The sequence below is a fragment of the Phascolarctos cinereus genome, unplaced genomic scaffold (genome assembly GCF_003287225.1).
Source record: "Phascolarctos cinereus isolate Bilbo 61053 unplaced genomic scaffold, phaCin_HiC Scaffold_9;HRSCAF=440, whole genome shotgun sequence".
Classification (NCBI taxonomy): domain Eukaryota; kingdom Metazoa; phylum Chordata; class Mammalia; order Diprotodontia; family Phascolarctidae; genus Phascolarctos; species Phascolarctos cinereus.
Genome location: NW_027556402.1, coordinates 214272470 through 214281056, shown reverse-complemented (window position 1 = coordinate 214281056; position 8587 = coordinate 214272470). Strand labels below are relative to the sequence as shown.

Here is an 8587-nt window from a genome sequence, read left to right as displayed (position 1 = left end):
AAGTTTAATCCCCATCAAAGCTGCAACTAAGGTGGAGTGACCGAGCCTTTGCTCCAGGGAGCCAAAATTTAGAGAGCTCTGGATCTACTAGAACTAATTGAACTTAGTATCCAGCTAGATACTAGATTTTAATAGAAAATTAGTTAAAAGAGAGGCTCCCATGTCATAGCTTCCTCCCCCCACAGTGTAACTTTTCTCTGCCCTAGGACTGTCCTGCTCTCTATCCCATAGTGGTGGCCCCTCCATCAGTGATTTCATGGTAACCCAAGGTCTTTCCTATTCCCCTCACCCCGTCAATTTCCCCAGTCTTTCCTCCAAAAGACCTTGTATTCTAAGGACCAAGGTCACATCCTGAGATCTCCCCTATTCCAACTGAATGTGACTTTAAAAGTTGATTTTGAGAATGTCTTTCATCCTTCTCCCTGGTGCACGTGGCATTGCTTCTCCTGGTTATCAGAATTGCTGGTTACAGGTCTGATTCCCATTATTTTAAAGGAGAGACAAGGATGGGGAACATTGGTGGGAATGGTGACTGCATGGGGCAGGCCAGAGAAGGCAGATGAGCTGAGATCACTATGGCCTGGATATTGCAAGTTCTTCTGTCTGTGATGTTGGGGACTGACTCAAATGTGTCGGACTGACATCGACCAGGCTCTCTAGAGCCAACTGTTAAATTTTCATTGTGAACATTTATACCTCGGAAACTGACAAATACTGAAAATCAGGGCTTGATTTATTGTTTCGTTGATTGTCTAGACTTAAGAAAGTGATGGTGAAAATGTTGTCATGCAGCTTAAGCATAAAGTGTATCCTGTGTCTTTTGGGGGTGAGGTGGGGGAGGAAGAGTTGGTTAAGCATTTGAAAATACCCCCCCTCCCATTATAGACTATATAAGTGGGAGCTGGGAGTCCTGAGTCGTTGAACACTGTCCAGGCTGCTTCTCAGGGGCAAAAACATTTTTTCAGGTGAATAGAAGACCTGTGCAGTCATTTTGGTTTCTCTTTTCTTATGGATCGGGAACTCCAGAGCTTTTGGCCCCAGCCAGGCCACACCCAGGGAGAATGGGGTTTAGTAAACTGGGAAGGCCAGGCTAAGGCTAAGATCAGCCCTTTCAGATTGGGCAGGGGCAGCATCAGCTGCCTTGGCTTGGATCTGTTTCCATATGATGGAAGGAAGGGTCTGGGCTTCTTGAGGGACCGATCAGCCATTGCCAACTCCCTCCTTGAGCTCCCCGAGGATTTGAGGTAGGACCAGAGTTCTAGGGGCATGCTGCAGCCCCCCTCATCTCCTTCCCTCCTTGGCTATGGCTCTCTCCCTCCCTTTCCCCTTATAGGCATTTTGAGGAAAAGACACCCTCCAAGTTTGGCCTGGTTCTGAGCCAGGATCCTTTCAGGCGCCTTTTACAGACCAACCACTTGTGTGGCCAGAATGAGGAAGATGTGCCCAAGACGTGGTATGGGGAGAGCAATGAGCTCAGAGCCCCCTAAGGACTGGTTGAACAGGCTGAATGTGTGTATGGAGAGTAGGGGGAAGGGATAGGGGAGTAACTGCTTTTCCTTCCCCAGTAGAGGAACCCTGGTCCAGTCCCAGCCCAGTCCGGCCTCCTGGAGCCTCCCTGGGGGGCTGGGCTTTAGGAGTCCCTGAAACAGGAGAAAGGGGCTTGGAAGAATTAGAAGCTTTCTCTCCCAGCTCCCTGCCAGGGCAGGACAGGCAGGCAAGCAGGCAGGCAGGCAGGCAGGCAGCAAGACTGGGAGTGCAGAGGGAGGCCCTGCAGGGAGCAGCTTACAGCCAGCAGAGCCAGATGTAACATTGACCTTAAATGGTAAAAGCTCCCCAGAGTGGAAGAGAGGCTGGCCAGAGGGGGAAAGGGGCTAACTCAGTGTTAGGTAAGTAAGCCGGGAACCCAGAATAACCTGCTTCCTCCTGCCTCCTCCTGCCTCACACACAGGAGGGAACCAAGCCTGACTCCTTAAAGGTACAGTGCATCATTATTGTCTTGCTTCATTGACTAGGGTGACTCTTTTCTTTGTGTTGAGTTTTGACTGGAGTGTGTGTGGGGTTTTTTTTTCCCTTTAAAAAAGGGGGAGTGGGATGAATCTTGCCAGACAATGTTAATCAGCTCTGTTCTTGTAATGAGCGAGGAGGCCCTAGGGTGAGGAAGATAAAGACCAGGTCCTGGCATCCTGCCCTGGGGAGCAGGGGAGGAAGGGGGGGTGAGTGCTAAATGAAGGTAGGTGAGTGGGGGGAGATGTCAGCCTGAGCTATGTAGGGCTTGGTTCCCAAAGCAAGGCCCATTTGGAGGAGGCTGGTGGTGTGCCCTCAGAGATCGAAGTCGGGTGAAGGCTCACTGTGGCCAAGGGCAAGGGACGAAGGTGAGGGTTCCCTTCCTGCCTGTCCTCAGCACAACAGCCTCAGCGGGTGACTGTCTGGGTCCCCGCTGTTCTCCAGAACATTCATTCATTCTCAGAGTCACTTCCTAAAACCAAGATGCATCAGGGACAGCTGAGCCTCGGTAGCAACTAGATTTACTTGTCATCCTCCCAGGAGAGCTGAGAGCCAGTGTGCACCTCAGCTATTTGCTCTGCTTTAATCTTGAGACAAACACCCACAGCTCCAGATTCCAGACTGAAGACAGAACTGCAAGCCATTCCTCTTGTAGCAGCAGCAGCCTCCCCTTTTCTTAAGACACCCTAGCAACATCCCTGAATTTACCAAACGAGTTTCTTGAGTCTGAACTCCTCCCCAGGTATGTGGCCAGATTCTCCCTGGAGAAAAATAAGGAAAGATCTTGTCAGACTATTAGAAAGTCTCAAGGGGCAAGAGATTTACAGGTGGGCTCCTGATTCTGGCCAGGTGCTGAAATGAACCCTCTCAGGCTTCTGCTCTATTGTGAAGGATTGATTCTTTTCCCTTAATAAAAAAATGTTTTCATACTGAGTCTTTGGATCCTTTCTGGGCCTTGGTTTCTACATCTGTACAATGTGAGAATTATACTAAGTCGACCTTAGTCTAGTGGAAAGAGTCAGGTGGCCTGGGTTTTAGACTTGGCTTCATGTGATCTTGGGCAAGTAACTTCTTTTTTCATTAGATCATAGAGACTTTCTGGGCCTCAGTTTCCCCATTTGTAAAATGGAGAGATGCTGGTCTTGGTCCTATGATTAAATAAATGGTTCCTTCCAACTCTAAGATTGTATGAGTCTATAAAATCATGGTAGGATAGATGTGTAGCAAAGAAAACATGCATTAGGGGAGGGCTCTGGTTAGTTGTATTTGTGCTTGAAGGTTAAGAGGTAGGGTACCTATCTTGATAAAATAAAGTTTTAGTATATCTTCTCTCCTAAGAATACTCCTAGGGGAAGGATGGATGTTTGCTCATTGCTGTAAGAGAGGAATTCTTAACCTTTTGGGTGTCATGGACCCCTCTGGTAGAATGGTGAAGACTGTGGAACCCTTCTCAGAATAATGTTTTTTAAGTGTCTCAAATAAAATACATAGCATTACAAAGGAAACCAATTACACTGAAATGCAGTTATTATAAAGTGTCTTTTTTAAAAAGTTCACAGACCCTAGAACCCTTGTTAAAATGGATCTCCTAAACATTTTTTCCTGGATTGTGAACTCTTAGGTCAGTAAGTAACCTAGCCCATTTGATTCCTTTCTGGTTTAGTATATTAATTCTTGGAGAAACATAAATGGTTACACCCTTTGTGATAACTAACATTCAACTACATCATCTCATTTGACCCTCAGTGGTGAATTTAGTGCTACAGGCATTGTCATCCCCATGTCATAAATAAAGAAACTGAGGCTGTGTGAGGTTAAGTGATTTGCCCGTGGCCACACAATTAGTAACTGTCAGGGTCAGGATTCAAATCTAGGCTGTCCTGTTTCCTGGTGTAGTGCTCTAACCACTAAGTAACAAATGAAAGAGTGGAACTGATAGCTAAAAACTGAGGAGAACATGACATAGGAGATGATTTTTCTTACCTACTATACCTATAAGGTATAATAGGAAACATCTGTTCTTAATCCTTTGACTTCTGAGACTTAGATGATGAAGGAGAGAAGAGACAGAAGATGACCCAGTTCTTGGTGACTCAGAATTTACACACAAGCTCAGTAGAATGATACTGACAACCTTATCAACCAATCAGCCAATATTTACTAAGTGATTACTTATTACTGATGATGCTAGGAATGCAAAGACAAAAGCATAATGAAATCCTCTCTGTCCTCCAGGACCTTACATTCTAACCAAGGACACAGCATAAGCACAAAAAGGTAGATACAAATTGAAAACAAGGTAGGTTTTGGAGGGCAGTGCACTGGCTACTGAGGGGTTGGGGAATGGCTTCTGTTTCAGCAAAGACATAATTTGAAATGTGAGGGTGGAGAAATAGGAGGCACGGGTGTCTGATTACAGAGGTGGACTTGGGGGAAGGTTTAAAAATGAAAAGGTTTGGAAAAACCACGGCTGAAATTGAAAACCTCTCCAGAGGTTTTCACATTGTTGCATTTCAGTTTTCTCATAAACACGTTTCCCCTTTGTGCAGAAAACATATAGGCTCATGAGAGCTTTTAGATTAAGCACTAGAAGGGCCCTTAAAAGGTATTGAGTCCAATTCCAAGGAAACTGACACCCAGAGAGATAAAGTCCTTTGTCCAAGGAAGTAAGTAGTCAGGTAGTAGGAAGTGGGATTTGAACCCAGGTCCTCTGATTTTAAAGTCAAGGCTCTTTCCAGTAAACCAGGAGAACCTAGGAAGGATTAATGTCTGGCCTGTTCTCCCTCAACCTCAGAAACAGATTTTTGGTTCATCTCATTTACCAGGTTTAAACAAGGCACTGGTTTTCAACAGATTCTGGCACTGAGGCTTAGGACACAAGTACCACACCCTGCCTGCAGAGGACAGATTGAATCGAGGAGCAATTATTGACTTTTTTTGCACTTTTTGGTGAGGCAGTCAGGGTTAAATGCCTTGCCCAGGGTCATACAGCTAGTAAGTGTCAAGTGTCTGAGGCCAGATTTGAACTTAGGTCCTCCTGACTCCAAGGAGCTCTATCCACTACGCCACCTAGCTGTCCATAAGCATTTATTAAATGTCTGCTATGTACCAGGCAAGCAATCTTTCTCCCTCTCCCCTTCCTAATTCTTTGAGGTGTCTCTGGCAGGGCCAGAGGTCTATGTGGTACCATGGGACCATCCCTTCAGCCACATTCCCTGCTGACTGATTATGGAGGATGCCTTCCTAAGGGCTAAGAGCCATTCAGCTCACATAAGAGAGAAAAACCCAGCTGCGTTCTCCTTCAATGGTGTGGAGCAGTGTGGGGAAGAACTGAGCCCACTATACTGCGTTCCTTTGGGTAGTGATATAGTGTGTGTGGGGCCTCTATGCGTAGTGTTATGAAGTACCCAGTGCAGACTCCCAGGAATAGGAGAAATCAGGAGCGCTGTCATTCTCTCCGTGACAACACCCTGGCTTATGCGCACAGTGGAATATTTGCCTTAGGTGAAGCCCGAAGAGACCTCCAAGGATAGGCAGCCATCCCATCCTCTTGGCTTTTGGGGCTGAGACACTGGGTATGTGTCCTTTACTTTCACCTTTGTCTGTGACTTTGGGCTACCCTGCTTTGAAAACAAAGACACTCCTCATGGGAGAAGGGAAGTGAGTCTGTCCACCAGAACATCTGGCCACGACTCAGTGTCTGAATGCTTTGTGCTGTGTAGCAGAGCGAAATCATCACCTGGAAAAGAGAAAAGAAATGAATAAAACCAGAAGATGAGTAATCAGGCATAATATTGAGTGATAACCCAGAATTCAATTCCATTCAGTAAGCAATTATTAACTGCCTGCCGTGTGCCAGGCAACATGCTAAGTACAGGAGAAACAAAGAAAATGTTAGTAGAATACTAAGAATATACTGAATGTTAAATGCTATTAGAAAACACATACTGTAAGATGGGATAACGATATCAGGTAGGAGAGAAGTACTGGGTGACTTGAATGGCCAGAAGATATCACAGGGGTCCAGGCCTGCTTCCATGGGAGGCCTATTCTGATCTTACCACGTGTGAGCGCCTTCCTCCCCCAAATTCCCTGGCTGTTATTCAGTATGTGCTTATGTGTGCACATATATACGTGTGGGTATACCTAAAATGTGTAGTGTTGTTCAGTTGTTTCAGTCGTATCCAACTCTCTGTGACCCCATTTGGAGGTTTCTTGGCAAAGATACTGGAGTGGTTTGCCATGTCCTTCTCCAGCTCATTTGACAGATGAGGAAACTGAAGTAAATGGGGTTAAGTGACTGGCTCAGGGTCACATAGCTACTAAGTGGCTGAGGCTGCATTTGAATTCAGTCCTTCCTGATTGCAGGCCCTGCCCTCTATCTACTGCACCATCTCCTGAGATACAATGTCAAATCCTTGGGGATTGTTTCAATTTTGTCCTTATATCCCCAGTGCTTAGCATAGTAATACCTGGCAGTCACACACTAAATGATTTCTGATTGATTGAAAACCTACTATGTGAAGTCTGGTCCTGAGGGAAATACGAGGAGAGCTAAGACATCAGTATCAGGGAGGGAAGATAAGACATACACACCTGAAAAGAAAGCTGATAATATGAGATGAGATAAAGATATGAAGTAGAGCACCAGGCCTGGAGTCAGGGAGACCCGAGTCCATGTTCAGCCTCAGATGCTTACTGGCAGTGTGACCCTGACCAAGTCACTTCACCTTGTTTGCCTCAGTTTCCTCATCTGTAAAATGAGCTGGAGAAGGAAATGGCAAACCGCTCGGTTATCTCTGCCAAGGAAACCCCAAATGGGGTCATGAAGAGTCAGACACCACAGAGCAACAATTAGCTCTTCTGAGGCTTCCCTTTTTGACAGTGAGACAAAGGGGCATTTTTTGAGAAAGCTTGGGAGTTGCCTTTCATGTTATCTTCAAAAGTCGTGAGTGTAAGAGAAAAAGCATACTGTAGGTGGGGGAAGGAGCACTGGTTAGAAAGCCTGGGTTTGTGTCGCAGTTCCACACCTCACTACCAGAGTGACCTGAAGGCCAAGTCCCTTGGCATCCCTGGGCCTCAGTTTCCTTATCTGTAAAATAAGGGAGTTGGATGAGGTGATTTGGTTCATAGGCTCATAAATCGAGAACCACAAGGATCCTCAGAGGCTCTCTGTTCCAGACCCTTCCCCCCTCCATTTTGTGAATGAGAAAACTGAATGACTTGTCCAAGGTCACTTGGCAGCAAGTATCAGAGACAAGATTTGAACCCAGCTCCTCTGACCTGAGAGTCAGTATTCTTTCCTAAGGTTCGTTCCAGGTCTATATAAGCCTGTCTTTCAGCTTTCCTTTACTGATCGACAAAATGGTGTGATCGAATAAACCCTGATGGGCCTGGGGGTTCAGAGGAGATTTTAATCCTTGTTCTTTCATTAACTCACAGACAAGTTGCTACCCTTCTTCCCCCCATCCTTTCTGGGCCTCAGCTTCCTTGTCAAAGGGGGTTGGGTTTGATGTTTCCCAAGGTCTCTTCCAGCGGGACAGGCTGAGATTCCGATAAGGATGTTCTCATGGCATTTCTAAAGCTCTAGTGCTTAAATCTGGCCATGGGAGCTCATCTCAGGGATTATTTTGTGTATTAAAGAACAGCTGTCTGGGTCCTCCTGGGTCCCGCTCTTTTTGTCCTGGGTGGTTGGTTTGTTTGAAGGGAACAGTCTTGTTTATCATCTACAGAAAGCTAGAGGGTGAAACCCTACATCGGACTCTAGGAGGCTGTCTTCATCGTCCCTTAGAAGGGTACTGTGGGCACTGAGAGGCTCCAGATGACTTCAGGATGACATTTCTTTAACTTTACAGACCACAACATGTTCTATCCTGTTCAAACCTCACCATGAGATGGTGTGCGTAGTGCCATTCATGTTAGAGGCAGCACAGTACAGTGGAGAATGCTGGATTGGAGTCCAAGGGCCTGGATTCAAATCCTAGCTCAGGCACCATGTGATCTACCATTAGGTTTTTAATGTCTCTGTTTCTTCATCTCACAAATGAGGGGTTGGGAGGCTTCAGTTCTAAGTTCGTGATCCGAGGAATCCCATTTTATAGAGGAGTCAGTCAATAAATATTTACTGAATAGTTACTATGTGATCACACTCTCTCTGTATGTACGTATGTATGTATGTATATACACACATACATGTATGTGCATGCTACTATAGTTATTTGGTTAATAAACATTGATTGAAGAGACTACTATGTGCCAGGCACTGTGCTAAAGCACTAGGGGTGCAGAGAAAAGCAGACAGTCCCTGCCCTCAAGGAGCTTATAATTTAGTGGGGAGGGGTACAACATGCAAATATATATAAAGCAAGCAATATACAGGGTAAATAGGAAATAGTTAACAGAGGGAAAGCCCTGGAGTTAAGAAGAGTTAGGAAAGGTTTCCTGTAGAAATGGGATTTTAGCTGGGACTGAAAGGAAGCCAGAGAAGTCAGTGGTCAGAGCAGAGGAGGGAGAGCGTTCCGGGCGGCCAGGGCTGAGAGATGGGCGGTCTCGTTTGCCCAGTAGCCAGGAGGCCGGTGTCACG

General features: G+C 46.0%; 1 protein-coding gene across 5 annotated transcripts in view; it reads left to right on the top strand.

Moving 5' to 3' along the window:
• Nucleotides 1-1458: 1458 nt before the first annotated feature.
• Nucleotides 1459-8587, top strand: part of IRAG1 (inositol 1,4,5-triphosphate receptor associated 1) — a 126512-nt gene continuing 119383 nt past the window's right edge. For 3 of the 5 annotated variants that reach the window (XM_021001928.2, XM_021001930.2, XM_021001927.2), the window contains exon 1: nt 1472-1975. The gene's annotated coding sequence lies outside the window, so the exon portion shown is untranslated. Of the gene's footprint in view, nt 1976-8587 lie in introns of all 5 variants that reach the window. The other 2 variants (XM_021001923.2, XM_078148813.1) reach the window with 1 other exon arrangement.